Below are 25,509 nucleotides of genomic sequence, written 5' to 3' on the forward strand. Positions count from 1 at the left end.
TTGTCAAGCTACAGGCTGTGGCTAGATGCTGTATAAACACAGAACATAATACACACAGCTCTCAATGTAAGACAGATATTACTGTGCCTTTCTCAAACTACTTGATCCCACAGGGAAGTCAAGGCTGAATTTTATGACATCACAATGGTTTACAGAGCAACAGAGAAAGAAGTTGTAAAACAGGATTATGACTTCAGTGGAGGATGCAACAGAAGGGGTAAGATAGTGAAGGGGGGGGGGATCTTAAAAGCAGTGCTAGCCTTCCATTACAAAATTCAAAACCGCACCAGTGCTTTGCTATAAACCCAGAATTTGGTCCAGGCTCTTCCAAAAGTCCGTGGACATGGGCTGAATTTCAGGTAAACACCCTTCCCTCCTCCTCGCTGCAGGGAGGCCTTTTTTCAGAGCTGGGTTAAGGACTTCTGCTGCTGCACAGCTTGTGTATCATGTAAGAAACAACTGCTATCTTTAACAAAGAAACCCCTCTCCCGGGAATTGCACTCTTTCTGCCTTGCCAGACCATATACTGTAACTATTTGTTTGCTTTTTTTTTTTTAACAACTCCCTTTTCTGCTTCTCGCACCATGCAATAAATGCCACCACTAATGAGATAATATCAGTGTGTTTGAGAGCAGACTGACCCTGCTGTTTTCAAGCAGTTTCAACTTCTCGACAGTCAGGAGCCTGCCTAATGTTCTGTGGCTGCCTCTGGTCAATGACATGGTAGGAACTGCCTTATCTCCCTGTGGGAGAAAGGCCACTGCCAAAACCACAGCTACTTGACTGGGAAGGAAGGCCTGCTCTAATGAAACAAGCAAACAGCCTGAGCCAGAGTAGAGGGCTGACAACAAATAGCCTCCAATTTGAAAGCATTTCCATTTTCTCTGCATGTCAACAGACAAGCACAGTTTAGGCTCTAAGTTGGATTCATGAGACTTTGTTAAACATTTTGCCATAAAGCATCATCATTTGAAATTTTTGGTATGCGCCTTCACTTTTTACGCCCCCTCCCCCCCCCCCCCCCCCCCCCCCCCCCCGTTTTCATTGAGCCCTATCTTGGAAGGGTAGAGCCGTCTTTAAAATAGATCAGTTGTAGATTATGGTTAAATTGTTTTCTTTTATTTTTGTTTCTAATATCACCTTTCCCTCCAGAGCCACTTGTGGGAAGATGCTGTGTTGTTTTACTATCTCCCCATGTCATGTCCTTCCCAGTTATCCCAATACCCGATTGACATCTGCCGAGGATCTGGCCTATAAATTCTCTTGGCAAAGGATCCAATTCCGCCACTCTGAGTAACAGTGTATAATACCTTACTCAGGAAGCAGCCACATTGAAACCCTTGGGGCGTCTCAAAGAGCGCAGTGCTTTGCATTTGGAGTAAGGGTGGCAGAATCAAGCTCTAACTTAGGGTATGTCAACACTACCACCCTAGTTCGAACTAGGGGGGTTAAATATCCCGGGTTTCATTTGCATCTTGCCGGGCGCCGCCATTTTTAAATCCCCGTTAGTGCGGACTCCGTGCCGGTGGCTACACGCGGCACGGAGTAGGTAGTTCGAATTAGGCTTTCTAGTTCGAACTACCGTTACTCCTTGTGGTGCAAGTGTCAGAAATACAGGTAATGGGTAGGGTTGCCAGATGGTTTAACAAAAAGACTGGACACACCTGGCATTACATCACAATCTACATTACATCTTATTTAGAAAATACCGGACATTTCTATTTTCTCATTTATATTTTCTCAATTTGTTTCCCAAACAGAAAGCTCAAATACTGGACTGTCCAGTTCAAAACCGGACACCTGGCAACCCTAGTAATGGGGCTCCATCAGAGCTCACAGCAACGGGCAGATTTCAAACACAGACTCAGCCCACTGGTAATATTTTATTCTCTGATCCCCCAAAGACTAAATTTTCCTCTGGAAGAAGTGTCCAACTTTCACGGAACTCAGCTGGAGACAAATTCATCCTAAATAAAGGTATTCAAAGTATTTTTAAAATCTTTTTATTCTCTTTCTCATAATAAAATTTTAAGACACTTGAACCACAAACTTGTATCCTTAGGGACATTTTTCCTCTTTGATTGCTATTCTGTGCCTGTTTCCGTGGCATTGCTCAGGAGCTGGTGGCATTGATTGCATGAATGTCTAAAAAGGACTGAAACATTCATTATGAAAAAAGGACTTGTCAAAATTACACAGATGGTGCAAACAACCTACCTGTCCAACTGGTCATCACCTTCACAGCAGGAAAGTACCTCACAGGGACTGATGAATTTATCCGTGTAACTGTCCCCCATGCTTTATGAAATGGATTTATGGACATGAATATACATAACTCAAAGGTGCTTTGAGCAAATTATTTCATGTAACCCATCCATCTTCATGTCATGATCTGTTGGTTCTGTTTCTCTTAGTCTGATGTAGGTATCATTTTTGTGTGTAAAATTTGTGTGTGGGGAATACTTTGTGAATTTTAAATGTGTGAATGAGAGGTATGGAGGGTGTGACGGGCCGGCAGCGGCCCACACTAGAACGGGGCGGGCAGCGGCCCCTGTCCCGGCAGAGTGCCCGGGAGGGGCTGCCTCGCCGGTGCGCCTTCAGGAAGGCGTGCCCACTGAACACTGCAAGGAGCGGAGTCCTGTGGCCACGGGGAATAGGGCGGGTCAGCGGGCTGGGCTGGACGTGCGCGCCCCCGACGGAGGATGCCAGGATGCAACTCTGTCCCCTGTGCCCCGACACAGAGATGCCGGCAACCCCGGGGGCAGGGATGGGGGAGACGGCGTGACGTCTGGTGGGAGGTTCAAAAGCTGCCCCAAAGCCAGAGCAAAGGGGAGGATGCCAGGGAGGCAAGTCCTCTGTCCCTGGTAGAGACGGGGAGACGGGACACTGGGGAAGCTGTGGAGCAGAATCCTGCATCACCCCGGCGAAGAGGTAAGGATCATCGGCTCGGGCCCGAAAACTGCGGACTCCAGGGTGGCTAGGAAGCAGCCAGGGGCAGGGTCCTTTTGGCACCCATGGGCTGACATGTTACGGGGTAGGACCCCGTCAGCCGGGTAAGGGTCAGAACCCAAACCCTTAGAGCCCCAGGCTGGGACCCGGTGGAGAGGGTGGGCCCAGGTCTCCCTAGTCCCCTAGATTCCTCCAGGCTGCACCCAACGTGGGGGAGAAGGGAGCAAGAGGGAGACAGAAGGCACCGCCACCCCCAAGAACCGCGGGGAAGGACTGAAGCACCCGGGGGGAGGGGAGGGAGAGCATCGGGAGCTCATGCCCATCGAAATCCTTAAACCGTAAGAACCCGACAGTGGGCTCGCTGGGCCGTGACCCCGAGAAAGGGGTTGCGTGCTCGCGCCCAGAACTAGATCCGTCACAGAGGGTGTTCGCGTCATTGTCTTGATGAGCAACTGTTAAACAATCTCTTTTGTCCTTAAGTCTGAGCAGTGCTTGGTAGGGAGTGGCCTCAATTCTTTGAAAAAGAATAGGAAAACGGAGGCCTTGGTCTTTTGGCTGGACTGCACCTGAAGACCCCGAGGGAGTGGGAGGAGAGATAGCCCTGGTTTGGAGGGGGAACCAGAAAAGAGGTTTTAGGGTGAGTTTGAAAAGTTTGTACTAAGGTTGTAGTGTAGTATTAGCCAAGTGGTTTGGTTCTTTTGATTTGTAACCTTCTTTGCTCGGCCTGATCTCACTTATTACCACTTAAATCCTACTGCTTGTACTAAATAAAATCGCTTTTATTGTCTATCAAACTCAGTGTAAATAATTATTAATTTGGGGAGCAATCAGTGTGCACATTCCCCTTTTCATTGTTAAAGCTGTCTTACCTAATTCTTTAGGGGTTGGTCCCAATTGGGAAGTGGTATCCCAGGAAGCTGGGCCCTAAACTGCACTCACCTTGGATCTGGGAGAGATCAGTGGAGCTAGGCCAGCAGGACCGGGCGGTGAGAAGCTCCAGAGAGCAGGAAGGCAAGTGGCGGTGACTGTGTCAGCACTCCAGGAGGCAACCCCGAGGGCTCTTCTGTGACCTCAACCATCATAATCTGAACCACACCAAAGCGATTATCAGTATCTGTGTTTTACAGATGAGGAACTTGGGCACAAGGAGATTAAATGAGTTGCCCAAGGTAATACAGGAAGTCTGTGGCAGACAAATAAATTGAATATAGATCTCTCGAATATTAATCTAATGCCTTAACCACAAGCCCATTGCTAACTCTCATGTCACATCATAACATGGCTCAAAGGAAGAACAGTAACTGGAACTTATGGGCTAAGGGAGCCTGGATGGCCCAGTAGCAAGGACACAAGCCCCAGAGACTAAAGAAATCCAGGTTCAGCTTCATCACAGGCTTCTTGCCTGAAATAGACACATTATTTAGAATAGGTCTACACTACAGCTGCCACCAGTCCCCAGCTATGCTGCAGCAGCTGTGCCACAGTTGCATCATGGTGAAGGTGCTTCCTACAGTGATGAAAGAGGTTTTTCCATCAATGTAGTTTATGCATGAGTGGTTGGCTAAATGAGTGAGCGCACCGGCACACCCTAGGCATGTGTCTCCTTCCAGATGGCAAGGAAACCTGAGTGGAAGTTCCTGCTTTGGAGAGTGCTAACTAGCACCCAGTGACCAGGGGGTTAAACTCAGGTACCTAGCAATGGTGTTGGAGAGGGCCGAGAGAACCAATTGAGGTAGAAGGTTGAAATTGGAATTGAATGTAGATTCCTTGCCTGCTTTCTTTGTGTGGGAGAGAAAAACCAGGAGTTGAGAGACACAGAAGGATTTAAACCTAGGCAGGAATACCATTCCTTCAAGGAATTTGGGGCACGGGAGTGGACTGAACAAATAGAAAATTGGAAGTAAATAAGGGGAAAAGCGAATCTAGTCGCGTTCAGGGTAATTGTTGTGGATTGGTTTGAAATGCTCAGTGCCTCCCCTCCCCTTTTACCATCTAAGCATTGTTATGGTTTTTTGAGCTCTTTGTGGGCCCTCATCTTCTGCACTCGGAGTGCCAGAGTGGGGAACAGCCCTGACAGAGAGAAAGCGAAACTGTTGGATGTTCTGCTGTTTACTGAGTTCACACCTGTCTCACCATTGCATGGACTCTGTCCAGGTGTGCTAACTCACAAATATGTAGAACATGAGGCCCTTTAAAGTAGTTAGAGAGACTGTCTGCTCTCAGTTACACCAGGGAAACTCTACTATGTTATGTAGACACTGAGCCAAAATGGGCCCTAAGTGAGGCCCTATGGCACCAGGAAGCATTTTCCCCTCTCTGAGTCAGTCATTCCCTGGGAGAGAGATGTCAGTAGCCACATTGCTAGCTGGCTCACTGTATGATAGACCTTCCACTTATGCAGCTCAGAGCACAAGGATTCTGCCACAGAGCCTTATCTAAAAGCCACTTAAGTTGGTGGGAGTTCTATCATTGCTATTTGACGGATGATGGATCAGGGCCTTAATCCTTTCATGAAGACACAAATTCTCTTAGAACCAACTGGAATACAGCAAATTAAAAGTGAAAACTGTTTTAATCATAACATTCTCTTTTTCATGTGTCCTCCAGTAAAGAAAACTTACTATAAAAGGGATGGTTTGATTAATTTTTAAAGGTCTTTTCACATGTTTGTGTTGGGAACAACCTTTCTTCTCTGCTTAAGTCTTAAATGCCACCCAATGAATGAAAAGATTTCATTTCTCAGAACGCCTTTGGCTTAGACTATTTTGCTTTTTACACCTTCCTTATATGATACGGATGGACAGGTAAAAAGCAGTTTTTCTAATCTGACAGTGTACAATAATGCCAGTTGATGAAATAATCATTAGCTACCAGAAAAATCATACTGTAGTTAGAAATATTTCCCTTGTTTAGAAAACTAGAGCAAACTGTTCTGATGAAAGTTCTTAAATCTCATAGGGTATGTCTACACTACAAAGTTAGTTCGAACTAACGGACGTTAGTTCGAGCTAACTTTCATAGGCGCTACACTAGCGCTCCGTTAGTTTGAATTTAATTCGAACTAACGGAGCACTTAGTTCGAACTAGGTAATCCTCATTCCACGAGGATTGAGCCTAGTTCGAACTTGCTAGTTTGAATTAAGGGCTGCGTAGACCCTTAATTCGAACTAGTGGGAGGCTAGCCCTCCCCAGGTTTCCCTGGTGGCCACTCTGGCCAACACCAGGGAAACTCATCTGCCCCCCTCCCGGCCCCGGACCCCTTAAAGGGGCACGGGCTGGCTACGGTGCCCGTGCCAGGTGCAAGCCTGCCAGCACCCAGCCAGCAGACCCTGCACCTGGCACGGATCGAGCCACCCACCTGATGCCCCCCAGCCCTCCCCCTCTTCCCGGGACCAGGCTGGTGGCTCCCGGGAGCTTGCCCAGGACCGCAAGAGGTGGGCACCCGCCTGGTCTAATGCGGACATTGTGGACCTCGTCCACGACCTCCGCACTAGGCACAGGAAAGTGGCCAGCTAGGGCAGGAGAGCTGCCAGCCTGGCCACCCAGGAGCAGGTGTGCATGAAAATCAAGGGGGTCCACTGAGACCCCCGACCCTGAGCCCTGAGCTTACAATGGCCATCCTGGGTCAGACCAAAGGTCCATCTAGCCCAGTAGCCTGTCTGCCGACGGCGGCCAACCCTAGGGACCCTGGAGGGGATGGACCGAAGACAGTGACCAAGCCATTTGTCTCGTGCCATCCCTCTCCAGCCTTCCACAAACCTTGGGCAGGGACACCACTCCTACCCCCTGGCTAATACCACTCCATGGACCCAGCTTCCATGACTTGATCTCACTTCCCTTTAAACTCTGTTCTAGTTCTATCCTTCATAGCCTCCTGCAGCAAGGAGTTCCACAGGTTGACTCTGTGCTTTGTGAAGAACAACTTTCTGTTACTAGTTTGAAGCCTGTTACCCATTCCTTTCCTTTGGTGTCCTCTAGTCCTTCTTTATGGGAACTAATGAAGAACTTTTCTGTATGCACCCTCTCCACCCAACTCCTGCTTTTAGAGACCTCTATCCTGTGCCCCCTCCGTCTCCTCTTTTCTAAGCTGAAAAGTCCCAGTCTCTTTAGCCTCTCTTCATATGGGATCTGTTCCCAACCCCTGATCATTTTAGTTGCCCTTCCCCCTCCCAGCCTCTCTTCCCCTCTCCCACCTCCTTTTCCCAGTCTCCCCCAGTTTTGTTCAATAAAGACACATTCCATTTTTGAACACAATTGTCCTTAATTTGTACATCAAGAAAAGGGGCTAGGGAAGGGTAAGTGGAAGGAGGTGAGGGAGGAATGGGGTACACGCCCCCAATGGGGAGGACTGGGCTGGCTCTGCGGGCTTCTGGGGGTGGAAGCTCTCCTGCAGCCCCCCAATTGCTCCCTCTCCCCAGATGGCAGCCTGCGGCAAGTGCAGCCGGTCCGTTGGCCGAGTGCTGTGATGTGCCCAGTGTGGGTACTTCGGGCACTCCAAGCCAGGACTGCTTTGCAAGCGGGGCACCCCTGAGAACTGTCTGTCCGGGGTGGGGGTCGGGACCCTTTAAGCACAGCCCTCTGCTAGCCTGAGACAGCATCTCCACGCTCTAAGTCCTCCTCTGATGCCCTGCTGGCACTGCTTCCAGCCATCCTTAAGCCCGGTTCAGGGTCCACTTAATGTGGACATGCTAGTTCGAAGTAGTAAAACGCTAATTCGAACTAGTTTTTTAGTCTAGATCCGTTAGATCAAATTAGCTTAGTTCGAATTAACTAATTCGAACTAAGTTAGTTCGAATTAACGTTGTAGTGTAGACATACCCATATTTATTGAGCAAACATATTGAAAGTTTCAAATTGAAAGTTAAGGACTCATCACAAACAAACAATTTTTTTTAATCATAAGTCAAATCCTTCCTCAAAACTAAATTTTAAAAAAGGGTCTAGTCTTAAATAACACTATTTGTTAGCACTTTGTAGCATTATTCTTTTAAAAAAGGAAAGTGAGAACAAACTACCCATTTAATATGTCCTTAAACAACTGTAACAGCATAGTAAGAGAGCTTGTATTTTTTGGCACACTCCTCTGTCATAATCCATTGCATACTTTCAAATGTATTTTTTAAATTGCTCAGCTTCTATCATCAACAAACTCATTCAAGGCTGTGTTATTTAAAAGGTGAGTACAAAACTCACAGAACTCACAATGTCCACTCTGACTGACATGTCTGTTACCAAGTAGCACTAAATCACCCCTTTCTGACAGAAAATAAAATGAGCACCGACTAAATGATACCAAAAAAGGAAGACAGTGAGACCATGCCAAATGGTGTACTTCAAAACTCATTTCCATTAAGAAGAAATTTACAAAAATTTACTCTGCCTGCCTTTGCATGAGCAAACATTCCCACATAAAACATGAGATGTTACGTTAGAAATATATGCTGATCAGCAAATGAACTGGATTTTAGGGAAAACAAAATCATCCCAGCCCTATTTTGCCATTGGAGAGATGGTTGAAGTCAGTGGGGGCTGTACCCACCTCATTCAGGGCAAAACAAGACCCCATATCTTCCTCCTCCCTCACCCCCAGTTTGTGTGGGAGATAAAGTCTCCTTTATACATTACACAGCTATACAAGGGATTCTAAAACCAAATGAAACCATGCAGATTATTTAAAAAGGAATAACATTATTGAAAAAAATGTTATACAAGCAGTGGTAAACCTCAGTGGTCTGGGTCTCAGACAACAGAAAATCCCTTTGACAAGTAGTAAACATACTAAAAATAGGAGCTGTTTCTTTTTTTTTAAAGCTCAGCTTAAACTAATTACTTTTGCTTTTCTATCCTGATTTGAGGCTCCATTTGGAGGTGCACGGCAATCGTACATTGTATATTACCATGACCAGGGTTAATTCTTCAGTGTACCTTGGGGCATAACCCACTGTCAAGAGAGCAACATGACTATCAACTGAAGGAAGATTCCCCAGGGCAAATTCTGGCCCCAATTTTATAAATGCAATTTATACATTAAATTAAATGCAAATCTCAATTTAATTTAATATCTAAGGGCAGAATTTGACCTTTATGCTAGCTAAAAAAACCGCTGGTCTCAATCTGTGTGTATGTTAATATATACTTTTAAAAACCTCACTGCAGAGGGACATATATTAGTATGTTTAATAAAATGTCCTATATGTTTCAAAGGTTTGGCATAAGTTCTTCTAATTTTCTTTCACTTTGAAGTGTTCCCCCCTCCCCATTCTGTAATTTTGACAAGAGTTTCCTTTTCATTTTGACTTAACAGGCATTCCACCACAACAAGGGATTTTGTGATCCTAATCTTCTAATTTAGTTACTGTGTATCTGTAAAGTACACTTGTATTTCATTGCTGTATCTCCAATACTGCTACAGCTATCGTTAGTTACTTCATATCTAAAATCTGATTTTGTTCTTTAGTTTTCAGTTCATTGAAGTTCAATTTAGCTTTTCTACTGAAACAAAAGAAAAATTTCCATGGTCATAAAAGTAGTAACTGGGAATGAGTATTTGGCACAGTAGTTTGTTTCTTAATATTCTCCTTGTGTGTGAATTTAAAATAAAATATATTGTTTATAGGAGCCTTCAGCTCAGAAAGTAAACAAAGGTTTCTTTAAACATAGCCTCATGAGCAACTATAATGCAGAGTAGGAAAGAAGGATGGGAACATTAACATTATACTCTACAATGTGTAATCATACATTTTGAATAAACAACAGAATTACCATAAAAGCCAGGGTCAGTGCCTTGATAGGTCACAGGACGTCAGGGTCTGTCACTCAGAGTCACCCTGCACAATGAAAATGTACTAGAAATAATGTTGACTTCAAGCCTTTCTTATGCTGTGGCAGTAAAATCTGAAGCCAAGAATGACCATTTTAACTGAACATTTCTCCCAGCTATAGAAAAGCTGCAAACACCAGTGTAGGACAAACCCAGTTCCACCTGCTGGCAAAAGCAGCTATCACCAACACAGTTTGGTCATCAGCTATGAAAGATGCATTTTCCTGCCTCTGTACTTCATTCAAATTTAATTTCCATGTTGTGCCATAAGAAAAGAGCTTTTTGTTAACAAAAATAAACCAGGCAGCAGCTGATAAGGATGCAAAGAGGAAGGAAAAATAAAAATGACTATAATGGGGTTTGTAAAGTAATTATAATAATAATAATAATAATAGCAATACATAGTAACTTCCACCAAATCTCAACTCTCTGTAAGATAGATAATATTATCTCCATTTCAGAGATAACTGAACTGAGGCCTGTAGAGGTTATGTGACTTGTCCAAAGGTAAAAGTCAGGAAAAAACCTCGGAAGTGAAAATCCTGGCCCCTATTGAATCAGTGGCAACAGACAATGTAACCAGAATTTTGCCTCGGGATCCCTGACTCTGAGTATATTACTCTTACCACTTAACACACCATTTCTCTTTTTTAACTGTCATAGCTCCTACTTATTTAAGGTAGTTGATGCACAGACAGCAGTGAGTCTGGTAACTGGGGAGCCATCAAGGGTGTTGCCCACAGCTAAAGCTGATCTGGAACACTCCTGCATGTCTGAAATTAGGTTCTGTTGTAGATTTTGTTTTAGTACCCAGTCTAAATACCATACAGCTCTTGCCATAGAATCACAGAACACTAGAACTGGAAGAGACATCGAGAGCTCATCAAGTCCAGTACTCTGCCCTCATGGCAGGACCAAGCAGTGTCTAGATCATCCCTGACACGTGTTTATCTAACTTGCTCTTAAATATCTCTAATGATAGAGATTCCCCAGCCTCTTTAGGCAATATATTCCAGTGTTGAGTCTAGGCCATTATCCACATTGTGGAGACAGAGAAATTAAAGCATTGATGTTAAGTGAGTTGTCCAAGACCAGAGAGGTAAATGAGCATCCAAAGTATTTGTAGAACCCCGCAAATCCAGGATATTCACTTTATATTCACAGGTATCCATCTCTGCAGATGTGGATGTAGACAGCCGCAGGTCATTTTTGTGGATACTGATACGGATGCAGATACAAAATTGTGCGTCTAGGCAGGGCTCTAAGTATTTGTCGAACTCATGAGTTTTAATTGCCAGTTTTGAAGTCTAACTACTAAAGCATGGCTCATTCTCAAAGGGCACGTGTAGACAGCTGGGCAAAAGTCAAATTAAGCTACTCAACTTCAGCTACATCAATTGCATAGCTAACGTCAAAATAGTTTAATTCAGCTTTTGGTGCTGTCTACACAGCAGGAAGTTGAACACTCTTCCTTCAGCTTCCCTTACTCCTCATACAATGAGGCTGTGTCTAGACTGCATCCCTTTTCCGTTTATGGAAAAGGGATGCAGTCTAGACACAGCCTGAGGGTTATAGGAGTTTAGATTACATGCCTCTGCTGACGGAGGCATGTAAAATAGGCTACCCAACATAGCCAATGAAGTGGGGATTTATATATCCCCGGCTTCATTAAAATAAAAATGGCCACCTCACTGTGCCAGCTCAGCTGATCGTCGGCACAGCACACGAGTCAAGACGTTTCACAAGGCATAAGGGAGCAGTGGACAAAGGCTTCCCTTGTTGACCGATCTGCGTCTTGACTGACGCGCTGTGCCGACGATCAGCTGAGCTGGCACAGCGCGATGGCCATTTTTATTTTAATGAAGCCGGGGATATTTACATCCCCGCTTTATTGGTTATGTCGGGTAGCCTATTTTACATGCCTCTGTCAGCAGACATATAATCTAGACATACCCTTGGAGTAAGACTTCCCCCAGCTCGCCATTATTTCGAAATAATGGTTTGCTGTGGAGCCATGCTCTTGCTTATTTTGCAATAACAGTTATTCTGAAATAACGCTGCTGTGTAGACATACCCATATGGTTTCCTTTCTCAGAAGGTTTCATCCTGCAAAATTAGATTCTATACCCTTGTTGGAACAAGTTACTACACACCAAAGGTGCATCTACACTGCACCATAACTCAAAATAAGGTACACAATTTGAGCTACACAAATTGCATATCTTATTTTGATACTCTTTCGAAATAGCTTATTTAGTCCTTTGACACTATCTACATAGTGCCAAATTTCAAAATAAAGCCCTATTCCAAAACATCCCTTACTCCTCGTAGAGTGAGGTTCACAGGGATATTGGAATAGTGAGCCCGAAATAACAGGCTTGCTGTGAAGACACGCTATAGCTATTTCGGGATACTCCAGTATCCCGAAATAGCATTGCAGCGTAGACGTATCCCAAGAGTACTTCCAACTTTCCCCCTCATCTAACAGTACTGAAGCACAAACATATAACAACATGTAATGCTATAATTAACCATAAATCTCTGCTTTGAACCAAAGGAGCTCTCACATAGTACACTGTTTCAGAGGTAGCCGTGTTAGTCTGTTTCAGCAAAACAGCAAAGAGTCCAGTGGCACCTTAAAGACTAACAATTTTATTATGGCATAAAATGGTTAGTCTTTAGGGTGCCACTGGACTCCTTGTTCTAGTACACTGTGTCACTGAAGGGCTGGAACAAGAGCACAACTATCACCGAATCCACCTTTGAATGAGTTTCTGTCTGTGTGTGATGTGCTTGCTTTTTTGGTCTAACCCACAAGTTTGCATTTGTATGGTTAGCTGCGAATCATATATTATTTACCAACATCATCATGAAAACGCCAGGATCTGGCAGTGCTCCAACTGACAATTGAACAGCAGAGACTGTGTGTTTAATTTAGGCAACAGTACAACCACGCTTTAAAATTCTGACCTTTGAATGGTATACATTTGAACTGGTCAGATAAAATCGTTATTTCTCAAGGCTTTTGTTTAATAACCTCAAAATTATTGGCGGTTAAGAAGGAAACAGAAGCCAAATGCTACCCCAAAAAGGTGCTTATTCTGCAAAGTGCGGAGCACTCTCTGTTCCCAGACTTATCTCTACCTAAGCATTTTTACTGCCCTCATTCATCAGTGTCTGAGCAACCTCTGTGCATGTCAAAGTAGAGATAACAATAGAATCTTCCTGTGTTTGTTTGCTTGTTTGTTTTTGTCTTCCAACAGCCTGTTGGGAAAATATAAAATAGTTTATAGGAAGTAACTTTGTTTACGTTCAAGTGTGAGCCAAGGAAATTGTACCGACAGGAAGCTAAGTTGAAGAAATGAGTATTGCATTTTGTTATGGAAATGTGACATCAGTGGCTGTTCTTGTCTCCTGTGGGGATTAGTTCCGTAATCTAGCTCCAATTCCTGTGAAGGTTTGGCTTCAGCACTTAGAGAACCTCTCCTGGCTGGTCAGGAACTTCATTGTTTGTGCAGATGGTAGCTGGAAGAGAGGTATGGTTGCAGAAGGAGAGGTGATCTCCTTGACAGTTAGGGACAATCTCATGGAGAACCTTGAATATCGGAAAGAAGCCTTGAATTGAATTCTATATTCACTGGGTACACAGAATGTCCATTATTTCTATCAATGGCAGCTGACGATGTTGAACACTTCGTAGGACTTCCTTCCTTCCTGAGCTTCTTCATATTTTTTAAGTTGCACCATTTTTACAAGAACAACGAGAAGTCCTGTGGCACCTTATAGACTAACAGAGATATTGGAGCATAGGATTTCGTGGGCAAAGACCCATTTTGTCAGAGGAAAGTAGGTCTTTGCCTATGAAAGCTTATGTTCCAATATATCTGTTAGTCTATAAGGGTGTCCATCAATAGAGCCATGTAGATTAGGCTGATCGGTGAAGGGAAATGAAGCCGCGATTTAAATAACCCGCGCTGACCTGAAAACCCTTTATTGACCTCCCCATCATGCCTCGTAGGATGAGGTTTACCGAGGAGGTCGATAAAGGGCTTTCATGTCGGCAGGGGAGGTCCAGACTAGCGCGCTGAGCCGACAAACAGCTGATCAGCTGTTTGTCGGTTCAGCGTGGCAGCCATTTAAATTTAAATGAAGCCACGATTATTTATATCGCGGCTTCATTTCCCTTTGCCGAACAAACAAATCTACATGGCTCCGTCGATGGAGCCATGTAGTTTAGACATACCCTAAGGAACAACAGGACTTCTCGTCATTCTTGCAGATTCAGACTAACATGGCTAATCCTCTGACACTTGTCACCACTTTTGCAATCTCTCATCCTCTTCATCCTCACTCAGTGTCAGTCTTCTATTGCCTATTTATACCTCCTGTTCTCTCCGCAGGCACTGGGTTCATGGTTGCTGGGAGAATACAACAGGGAAAGTGGAACAGGATCTGAGCGGATGGTTACATCTCTCTCAGGCTGAATTCCACAAGGGAAACAGGAATCTTCAGCAGTAAGACTGCCTGCTCCTGCCTCCATGCCTGAAAATCCTCAAGAGGGAAGGAACTACCACGATAATCTTCTGTTTGGTGCCTTGGTCCTAAGTCCTTTCTCCTGTCTTCAACCTACATGACTGTTTGGGGGATGAGAAAAGGTGGGAGTCCCAGTTAATGTGCAACCAGATGAACCTTTCCACTTCATTCCATGGAGGAAGTAAGGTGTATCTCCAGCAGAAAAAGCTATGACGCCCCCATTCCCAAGCTTCACTGCCTGGAACTCCCTTTGGCTGCAGCAGTCAGAGGGGATACTATGCAGTGTGTTGAGTGGAGCACAGCTTGCACGTGCTTGTCTCCCCCTCATCTGTCCCTCCTCCTGGGGAGGAGAAATGCACATATCAAAGAGACCTTCTATGAACTGATCTGAGGGCGCACCCTAGAACAGAATTTTCTGAAGAAGGATCTTAGATTCCTACCACGAACCTAACAAAGCTGCACAGAAATCTCACACTGAAAGCACTGGCTTTCTATACCTCATGACTAAGGCTAAGATTTAGTCATGGGTATTTTTAGTAGAAGTCAAGGAAAGTTCACAGGCAATAAACAAAAATTCCCAGCCTGTGACCTGGCTTGACTTTTATATTTAAATATTCCCAACTAAAACTTGTGGGGTCCCAAGACACCACTGCTCGGGGTGAGGGGGAGGGCAAGCAGGGGCTGATGACTATCCCTTACACTGGCAGTGGGGACTGACTATCCCCAGTCAACCACTGCACTGAGGTCCCAGAGATCACTGCTCTAAAGGCCTCCGGGGTGACCCTTGGAGCCGCTGCTGCTGGGGTGGCCCTGGGGTCAGATGCACTGGCCACTGGAGCTGCTAAATTCAGAGAGATCATGATCCATGACTCTGTGACAGAATCACAGCCGTAACCATGACTAAATCATAGAGCTGGAAGAGACTTCAGGAGGTCATCAAGTCCAGCCCTCTGCCCAAGGCAGAACCAATCCCAACTCAGCCAGGGCTTTGTCAAGCCGACTTAAAAACCTCTAGGGATGGAGATTCCACCACCTCCCTAGGGAAACCATTCCAGTGCTTCACCACCTTCCTAGGGAAATAGTTTTTCCTAATATCCAACCTAGACCTCTCCCACCACAACTTGAGACCATTGCTCCTTGTCCTGCCATCTGTCACTACTGTGAACAGCCTTTCTCTATCCTCTTTGGAACCTCCCTTCAGGAAGCTGAAGGCTGCTATCAAATCCCCCCTCACTCTTCTCTTCTGCAGACTAAACAAACCCAAATCCCTCAGTCTCTCCTCATAGGTCATGCACTCCAGCCCCCAAATCATTTTGGTTGCCTTCTGCTGGACCCTCTCCAATGTGTCCACATCCTTTCTATAGTGGGGGGCCCAGGACCGGACACAATACTCCAGATGTGGCCTCACCAGAGCCAAATAAAAAGGAATAATCACTTCTCTAGATCTGCTGGCAATGCTCCTCCTAATGCAACCTAATATACCATTAGCCTTCTTGGCTATAAGGGCACACTATTGACTCATGTCCAGCTTCTCATCCACTGGAATCCCCAGATCCTTTTCTGCAGAACTGCTACTTAGCCAGTCAGTCCTCAGCCTGTAACAGTGCTTGGGATTCTTCCGTCCCAAGTGCATATATAATAGACAGGTTGATCAAATAGGCAAACAAAACCACCCTGTTACAGACACATTGCAACATGATTACAATGTACAGGCAGTCCCCGAGTTACGGCGGGACCATGGCGCATCTGGGCGTCCCGCTGCTCGCGTCCTCCAGGGCGAGAAAAGCTGCTCCGCGTCTCCGTGGTATGCTGGGGGGGAGCCCCCCCAGCAGACTAGGGAGACGCGGAGCAAAGCCGCGGAGCACGGCTCCATGGCTTTGCTCTGCGTCTCCCTGGTCTTCTGGGGAGGGGGGGTGCAGCTAGTGTGCCCCTCCCCCCAGCAGACCAGGCTTTTCTCGTGACGACGCCTGGGGTAGAGCAGCTGGGGTGCTGCCGGGTTGGTCCCACAGCGCCGCTCCTCAGCGCTACTGGACCAGCCTGGCAGCACCTCAGCTGCTCTGCCCCAGGCGTCCCTAAGTCAGCCGCTGCTGAAACTGACCAGCGGCTGACTACAGGAAGCCCGAGGCAGAGTTGCTCTGCCCCGTGCTTCCTGGAATCAACCGCTGATCAGTTTCAGCAGCGGCTGACTTGGGAACACCTGGGGTAGAGCAGCTGGTGTGGTGCCGGGTTGGTCCCCGCAGAGCTGAGGTGCGGCGCTGCGGGGACCTACCCAGCAGCGCCCCAGCTGCTCTGTCCCAGGCGACCAAATTCAGCTGCTGTTGAAACTGATCAGCGGCTGATTCCAGGAAGCCCAGGGCAGAGCAACTCTGCCTCTGGCTTCCTGTAGTCAGCCGCTGGTCAGTTTCAGCAGCGGCTGAATCTGGAAGCCAGTTCCGACTTACATACACATTCAACTTAAGAACAAACCTACAGTCCCTATCTTGTACGTTACCCTGGGACTGCCTGTATATTAAAATGAAGTTGTATATTAAAATCAATTTTCTTTTTGCTTCATGTGTCCCCTTTCAAAGAAATAAACTATGAGGCTTACTAGCATTTAAAATGGCCATAATGAGTACTCATTGTCATTTTCATTTAAGGTAGTCTCATAGACTCCTAGGCTGCGTCTAGACTGGCAAGTTTTTCCACAAAAGCAGCTGCTTTTGCGAAAAAACTTGCCAGCTGTCTACACTAGCCGCTTGAATTTCCGCAAGAACACTGACGATCTCATGTAAGATTGTCAGTGTTCTTGCGGAAATACTATGCTGCTCCCGTTCGGGCAAAAGCCCTCTTGTGCAAACGCTTTTGCGAAAATGGAGATGGGGGCTTTCTTGTGCAAAACCGCATCTAGATTGGCACGGACGCTTTTCCACAAAAAGTGCTTTTGTGCAAACGCGTCCGTGCCAATCTAGACGCTCTTTTCCGCAAATGCTTTTAACGGAAAAACTTTTCCGTTAAAAGCATTTGTGGAAAATCATGCCAGTCTAGACATAGCCCTAGACTTTTAGGCCAGTAGGGACCAACCTGATCCTCATCCTGATCCTGGGGCATGTTGCAGGGCAAAGAACTTCACCAACCCATAATCTCTGGCTGAGTTACTGAAATCCTCAAATCATGACTTAAAAACTCCAAGTTATAGACAATCCACCATTTACATAGTTTAAACCTGTAAGTGATACATACCCCATGCTTCAGAGGGAGGCAAAACCCCTTGAGAGTCTCTGCCAATCTGACCAGGGAGGAAATTCCTTTCCAACCCCAAATATGATGATCAGTTAGACCCTGAGGATGTTGATAAGATTCACCAGCCAGATAACTGGGAAACAATTCTCTGTAGTAACTCAAAGCCCTCCCCACGTGGTGTTCCATCACTGATCGCTGGAGATAGATATTTGCTATTAGTAGTCACATATGTGCTACATGCCACTGCAGGCAGTCTCACCATACCATTCTCTCCCATAAACATATCCTGTTCAGCCTTGAAGCCTGTTAAGTTTCTTGCCCCCATTATCCTTTGTAGAAAATTGTCCCAGAACTTCATTCGGATGGTAAGAAATCTTTGTCTAATTTCAATTAAAACATATTAATGGCCATTTTAAATCCATTTTGTTTGTGTAAAAGATAACACTCAATTTAAATAAGTTTAAATAGGTATTTTGCCCTCGGTATTTATAGGTATTTATAGACTGCAGTCATCTCTCTCCCTAGCTTGCTTTTGGCTAGGCTAAACAAGCCAAGCTCTTTGTCTTTCCTCTCATAAGGTAGGTTTTCCATTCCATTGATCATTCTATTCTCCCTTCTTCGCACCTCTTTGAGTCTGTCTTCGTCTTTCCTAAAAATTGGACACCAGAATTGCATACAGTGTTGCAGGTGAGGTCTCAGCAAAGCCACATATCAGGGAACTAACATACCCTTGTGTCTAATGGAAATACTGTGGCTGATGCATCCTAAGTCTGTGTTAGCTCTTTTCATGGCCACATCACATTAGTAACTCGTAATTATTCTGTGATCAACAAATGTACACAGGTCTTTTTCCTCTTCTGCTGCTTCCAACTGATATGTACCCAGCTAATAGTAAAAATTCCTGTTGTCAGTTCCTAAGTGCACAATCTTGCATTTTACACTATTACATTTCATCCTATTTCTATTATTCCAGCCTTCAAGGTCATTCAGATAAATGTTCTTGTATAATATTCCAGTCCTCCTCTATATTGGTTATGCCTCCCAAATTTGTGTCATCCACAAATTTTATTAATAGGTCCCACTTTTTGTTTCAAGATAATTTATAAAAATGTTAAATAACCCTGTGTAATGTATTTGATCACAGAGGTCACTTTGGGGCTGTCACCTGATGTGGTGGTCATACCACTGAGCCTGCCCACCTGCCTTCTCAGCTCCCAACCACCCTGTTCCTGCCTTCTCAGCTCCCAACCACCCTGTTCCCCAGGCAAGGCACACAGTTTGGGTAACACACAGCACTTATTTCAAACTAGAGCTTCTTCCTACTCCTTCTCATACAAAGAGTATGAGAATTACAGGCAGTCCCCGGGTTACGTACAAGATAGGGACTATAGGTTTGTTCTTAAGTTGAATTTGTATGTAAGTCAGAACTGGCTCCAGATTCAGCCACTGCTGAAACTGATCAGCGGCTGACTACAGGAAGCCCTAAGCAAAGTTGCTCTGCCCCCGGCTTCCTGGAATCAGCCGCTGATCAGTTTCAACTGCGGCTGAATCTGGACTCCTGGGACAGAACAGCTGGGGCGCTGCCGGGTAGGTCCCCACAGGACCAACCCGGCAGCACCCCAGCTGCTCTACCCCAGGCGTCCCGCAACAAAAGCCTGGTCTGCTGGAGGGGGGGGCACACTAGCTGCGCCCCTTCTCCCCCCAGCAGACCAGGGAGACCCGAGCAAAGCTGCGGAGGCACAGAGGTCCCGCCGCCTGTGCGGCTTTGCTCCTGTCTCCCTGCTGTGCTGGGGGGTAGTCCCCCCCAGCACAGCAGGGAGACCCGAGCAAAGCCGCACAGGCGGCGGGACCCCGCTGCCCGTGCGGCTTTGCTCCTTTGCCCCGGAGCAAAGCCACACAGGCGGCGGGGTCCCCCGCCTCTGTGGCTTTGCTCCTGTCTCCCTGCTGTGCTGGACTCCCCCCCAGCACAGCAGGGAGACAGGAGCAAAGCCGCAGAGGCGGCGGATCCCGCCGCCTGTGCGGCTTTGCTCCGGGGCAAAGGAGCAAAGCCGCACGGGCAGCGGGGTCCCTCCGCCTGTGCGGCTTTGCTCGGGTCCCCCCGCTGTGCTGGGGAGTCCCCCCCAGCACACCAGGGAGACCCGGAGCAGCTTTACTCGCCCCGGAGGACACGGTGGCGGGACCGGTGCACTCTGGGCGGTCCCGCCGCCCGCGAGCTCCGGGGCGAGAAAAGCCCCGTTCGTAAGTGCGGATCCGACATAAGTCGGATCCGCGTAAGTCGGGGCCTTCCTGTACTCTACTCATGAATTACTTGAAGGCATAAATTGCCCACAAGAAAAGTTGCTTCCTATCTTCATCATTTAGTGATCGACTTATGTCCTGAAACATGACAGTTGATCCTTCTTATTGTCAGGAAAATCATAACTAAATGTAACTGTGGCTGTTCTGATTTCCTATATTTTTGTCCACCCCGTAAGCTCTCAGACTCAATGATGTCTAGAGTTCCATAGTTTGTTCTGTGTGCATGTTAAAAAAAGTATTTATTTTTGTCACTTTTATATTTTTTGCATTTCAGTGAAAATTCCATTGGTCTTCATAATTAGTAAACAGGAATACCCAATTAACTGTTTATTTTAAAGCTAGTTCAATCATGCTTTTGAATACAGGCACACATTTCCCATAAATGTATAATCCAATCCTGTTTCTCTTGTAGTTATCAGACCCGTGTTTAGTTTGTCCTATACCAATAAATCAGAGCATTCAGAGTTATAGCAATAATTTATTTGGCTTCACGTATATAAATCTTGATAAAGTATTTAAGGTCTCCCCCAGTTCCAAAATTTCTCGCAGCTGAATAAATGTTAATAAAAAATAAATCAATAAGTACAGTATAAAATAAATCAGAAGTAGCCACAAAAAGCGTATACACTCTGTCTGCCTTATTTATATCCATCTATATTTATACACACACAGAGTATATATTTAGCAAAATTATGTCTTTCCACAAGAAAGTGCTGACACTCATCTCAAGATGACTATTAAAAGAGTAGAGAGAGAAAAAGACAGCACTGTTTTGATGAAATAAGTGCATATATGATATCTGAATTGCTTTACCTATGCTTCTCTGACATTGAATACTGACATTATATATATTTATAGGCTGTAGTTTTAGGATTGTGAAAAATATTTCTTTTCTCTATGTGATGCAGAATTGGTTTTTTGGTCCATTTACACCAATCATAAATATCAATATTTTTAAGAAATGGATTTGGGAACATTCCCTTCACCCAGTTCCCATCAAAATGCAATAAGCCATAGAAGACTGTCTGATTTGCTTTAAAAAAATATGTGGGTGTCTTAGAGCTGCTGAGAGAGGAGTGCACGCCTTTCAATTTATTTTTAATATAACTTCCATTAACATGACTTCCAATGTGCTTCGGTGATACTCCTTGTCTGCACTGGGAGAAAAATCCATCAATATTTTTTGCGCAAGTTCAGCTCCAGTGCTTGTAGCAATGATGGAACAGGGCTATTTTAAATAGGCACCACCTAGCACTTTGGGCCCTGATTAAGGTTAGCACTTAAATTTGAGGCATAAGCACATTCTTAACAGCTGTTCTGTGTATTATATGCCTATTGTATACCCCTAGTAATAGCTTGATCACTACTCGACTGGATTTGTACTAATGAGCTGATCTAGAGTTAAAAAATTCCAAATTCAATTCACCCAGATGGGAGCGGAGATTATCAGTGTTCTTTAAAGATACATTTGAATTGAAACCTCAAATCTGAAACCTTTTAAAATTTGTTCTGCAAAAGCAGAAATGTGTGTTTAGATTAGAATTTCCACATCCAAATCCATCTTTAGTGTCTTGGGTGAGGAATAGATCTTAAGCAGACCTGCTGTCTGGATATGGTTTAGGTGTGGCAAAAATTTAGTGAGAAAACTGACCACATGAGATTTACTCCGGTTTGGCCTGAAACCTTATAATAGCAGCTCACGAGAATTTACTTTCATCATCCTTGATCAGAGCCTTCACTCTGGTCTGGCCCTGAATCAGACTAGCCTAAACCTAATCAGATCCAGGCTCTCAGACACCTCCTCCTTGGATATAAATTGGATGTAAATTGTTCTATATTATTGTTTTACTTATTTTTTTTTTAAATAACAACTGTGTTTTATATCTGTAGAGAGTACCATAAAATGTTTGAAAACATGTATTTTATTAGACTGGAATTAGTGACCACACACAGAGTTTTACATCTACTTGTAAAGAGATTTAATGTTTTTCAGTTGTAGCACTGGAATAGAAGGAGTTACTTGAATGCATAAGAAAAGGCTAAACATTTATTTTGGAAACATGCCTCATTACCCACTACTGTTTGCAAATCTAAAAGTCTTTTCAGAGGACATTGGAAAGGGCAAAAATTTGCCCTAGATTGCATGAAAACTGGGGTCAGATTTTCACTCCATGATCAAAGCTAAAATTCAGTTTTGACAGGTTTAGTGAGCAACATATAGGCTTCATTTCACAAAGAGATTCGTGAGTGAGATTAAAATCTCACAGAACGTGCCCTTAGTGTATAGAGAAAAGAATCCAAATTAAAGTGACTCCATTGATATAAATACACAACAGACCTTATTCCATACAACTGCATGCCACTGGAAGAAGAAATAAGGTAGAAATCGCAGCTGCAAGTCAGCTATCCTTCCTGCAAGTACCAATTTGCTAAATGTAGGAACAGATTCTGCAGAACTAGGGGAGAAAAGAGCAAAGCAAACCTACCAGACAATATGGCTGATACTGAGGTGGACGCTAATGCTTCTCTTGAGAGCACGTCATTATGCTCCATGTCTTCACCCTCCGTGGAGAGGGGAATAGGATGCAGGTAGCACAGGAGTCCCAATAGCATTATGATACCTCAGAGATAATTCAACAATTAGGAGGAAGGAGAGAGACCTTAGTGAGCTGTGTTGCTTGATACAATGGAATGTATCCCTATATTCATACCCTATGCAGTGATGTTGTGCAAGACACGCCGTATGACAGGGGTGGGCAATAAAAAAGTGGCAGCTCACCAGGGTTAGTCCCTCGCTGTTCCCGGTCAATGTGAGTGGTGGGAAGCAGCACGTACCGGGATGCTATTTCCTGCCACTCGCATTGGCCGTGAACAGTGATTCGTTGCCAACAAGAGCTGCGATCCTCCAATACCTGCAAAAGCACAGGTAAATATGGAAGTGGGGGCCCACCAAGGACTAACCCTGAGGACTGGATCCGGCCTGCCAGCCAGAATTTGCCCACCCCTGCCTTATGCAGTATCCTCTGAAAACTCCTACCTTGCACAGTAGTATTATTAGGGTAAAATGGGTGTAGCAACATTGTGTGTAAAGTTATGAACATAAGCTGAAACCGTGTCTGAAGTGCATTTCCCAGGAAAGTCAGAGAAGTGCCCAAACCAGTTTTTTTCCAAAGACAAATGTCAAACTGATGCCCTAGCCAGATGTCAACAAAACAAATGGGTCATCACCTACCATATGGACATTCTTTAGTGAGTAAGAATGGGAGCAGGAGCAAAAAGCTTTGCATCTTAGGCTATGTCTGACTGCAGGCTTCTTTTGGAAGATCCGGAAAAGATCTTCCAAAAAAACTTCTTCCAAAAGAGAGCATCCACACTGGCCAAGCACATTGAAAAAGCGATCTGCTTTTTCGAAAGCTACCGTCCATTCTGATTGGATGCTCTCTCGAATAAAAGGCCACCTGCAACCACTTCAGGCAGGGCTTTAGGTCACCAGTTGCTTCCGAGTCTTGCAGAGACACGCACTTAAAGGGACCCCTGTGGACAGCTGTTTCTCTGCTTCTGCTGTGGGCTTGCCTACCTCTCCGAGGGACAGCAAAGCTCTTGCAGTGCCTAGTGTGGTTGCCCAGCTTTTTTGGATGCCACAGCTTTTTAAGTTAGTGCCATGGAGCCGGAGCTGCCCCTGGGCATGCGATGGCCCCACATGGCCATGCTAATGTTTCTGCAGCACATTGTGCCAGTTGCCCTCCTGGTCCTGACAGAGCTTGACCCCGAGTTCATTCTTGGGACCCTTGCAACTGCAACCCACAGTGGAGAGGTGTTTCTGGAGGCTGGACACCAGTTCCGAATGGTGGGATGACCAGCAGTGGCTCCAAAACATACACATGTGGAAGGCCACCTTTTTGGAGCTGTGCCCCTGGCTCACCCCCACCTTGCAATGATGCAACACCCACCTGCAGTCCGCCATCTCCTTGGAGAAGTGGGTCACGATTGCCGTATCGAAGCTCACCACCCCAGACAGTTACCGGTGGATGGGCAACCAGTTCAGTGTGGGGAAGTCCACCATCAGATCCCTCCTCATGGAGGTAAGACATTCTCAGGCTGCAATCTGTGCTCGGGGGAGGGGAGTCCTGGAAAAGCAGGACCCTCGGGGACGTGCGGGGATAGAGTGCCATCCCGCCCTCACACAGTCCTTCTGCTGGGGAGGTGGCCTCATAGGAGGTGGCTCCTGGGGTGTTTTGGGGGGAGGGGAAGTGTGGGGGATAGACACCTCCCAAGGTCTCAGGCACCCCCTTTCTCATTCTCTGTTTTGTGTGTTCATTTGTCTCCTTCTGGAGGTCGTGAGGACCATCAGCTCTATCCTGCTGCGCAGGGTCATCCGCCTGGGAAACCTGGACCCAATCATGGCCGGATTTGCTGCCCTAGGGATCCCAAACTACAGGGAGCGATTGATGGGACCTACATCCCAATCTGTGCACCTGGACATTGAGCAGCCCAATACATAAATCACAAGGCTTCTTTTCAATGGTGCTGCAGGCCCTGGTTAACCACCATGGACTGTTCATGGACATTTTTGTTGGGTTGTTGGGCAGGGCACTTGATTCCCAGATTTTTTGGAACTCCAGCCTCTACGGGAAGTGGGAGGTGGGCACATTCTTCCCCCTCCGTGACTTTGCGGTTGGGGATGTGCAGATGCCATTGTGCATTGTGGCGGATGCTGTGGCTTATGAAGCCTTATACCGGCCACCTGGATCCCAAAAAGGACCAATTTAATGCCCACCGGAACCAGGCCAGGATTCAGGTCGAGTGCACCTTTGGCTGCCACAAGGCACATTTCAGGTGCCTCCTGTCCCACCTGGACGTGGAGGAGCACAACATCCCCCATCCCCAAGGTGGTGTTGGCGTTTTGTGTCCTCCACAACATTGTGAAGAGGAAGGGGGAGGCCTTCCTCCCGGAGTGAGGGGCAGATGCCAGCCATGAGGGGAGACCCTTCGAGCAGCCGCGGACAGCTGCCATCCGACGGGCCCATCAGGGTGAACATCTGGAAGGCCCTAAGGGAGAGTTTCTCTCAAGGACCCCAGTAATTCTTCCTAGGGCCTCCCCCCTAAGGGCCTCTGGCTTGCTGCCCTATCCCTTCCCCTCCACAACCCCTCCCTTTGCCCCTTCCCTGACATCTCAATAAACACACCTGTTTGGTTTTGAAAAAATGAACTCTGTGTTGATCTTTCATTAAAAGAAGCTGGGTAGGGGGAGTGGGCTCATAACCTGGAAAGGGAGGGATGCTTGGAGTGGCGTGGGGGGGTGGGCGCTGGATAAGCCACCTCGGGTGCAGGGACCTCTTTGGACTTTTCCCCCACTTCTGTGAGTTTTTCCATAATTGGAGAGAATATAGCCCATTCTTACCTCTCTATTGATTATTTCATCCAGGGCAGGTTCGTATTTTCATTGGCTATTACTCCAGATACATTTTACTTCCATAGCATTGGCAAATGCAGATCATGAACACTGTTTTTTGCAGGCTACTCATGCAAATCTATCTGAAATTTAATTAGTTTCCTTCATGTTGGTGAATTTACTTTATCTTCTTTTAATTCACATTTACTTCTACCCAGACAAACCAGTGAAACGTCCTCTGTCATCTATCTTGACTTGTTAGAAATCAAGACTAGGATTGTAAAAGGCCCAATAG

General features: G+C 45.8%; 1 protein-coding gene and 1 long non-coding RNA gene across 3 annotated transcripts in view; one reads left to right on the forward strand and one right to left on the reverse strand.

Annotated features, from left to right (window-relative positions):
• Positions 1–25,509, reverse strand: part of LOC102453877 (potassium voltage-gated channel subfamily KQT member 1-like) — a 723,768-nt gene that overhangs the window by 228,470 nt on the left and 469,789 nt on the right. The gene's annotated exons all lie outside the window — the stretch shown is intronic.
• Positions 237–14,305, forward strand: LOC112544540 (uncharacterized). 2 transcript variants are annotated; one of them, XR_003087881.2, is made up of 3 exons: positions 237–359; positions 1,761–1,977; positions 14,170–14,305. It is a non-coding gene; the product is annotated as an uncharacterized LOC112544540 (long non-coding RNA). The 2 variants fall into 2 exon arrangements; XR_003087880.2 differs by lacking the exon at positions 14,170–14,305 and adding an exon at positions 2,063–2,188.

This window comes from Pelodiscus sinensis, chromosome 1, assembly GCF_049634645.1.
Source record: "Pelodiscus sinensis isolate JC-2024 chromosome 1, ASM4963464v1, whole genome shotgun sequence".
Lineage (NCBI taxonomy): Eukaryota > Metazoa > Chordata > Testudines > Trionychidae > Pelodiscus > Pelodiscus sinensis.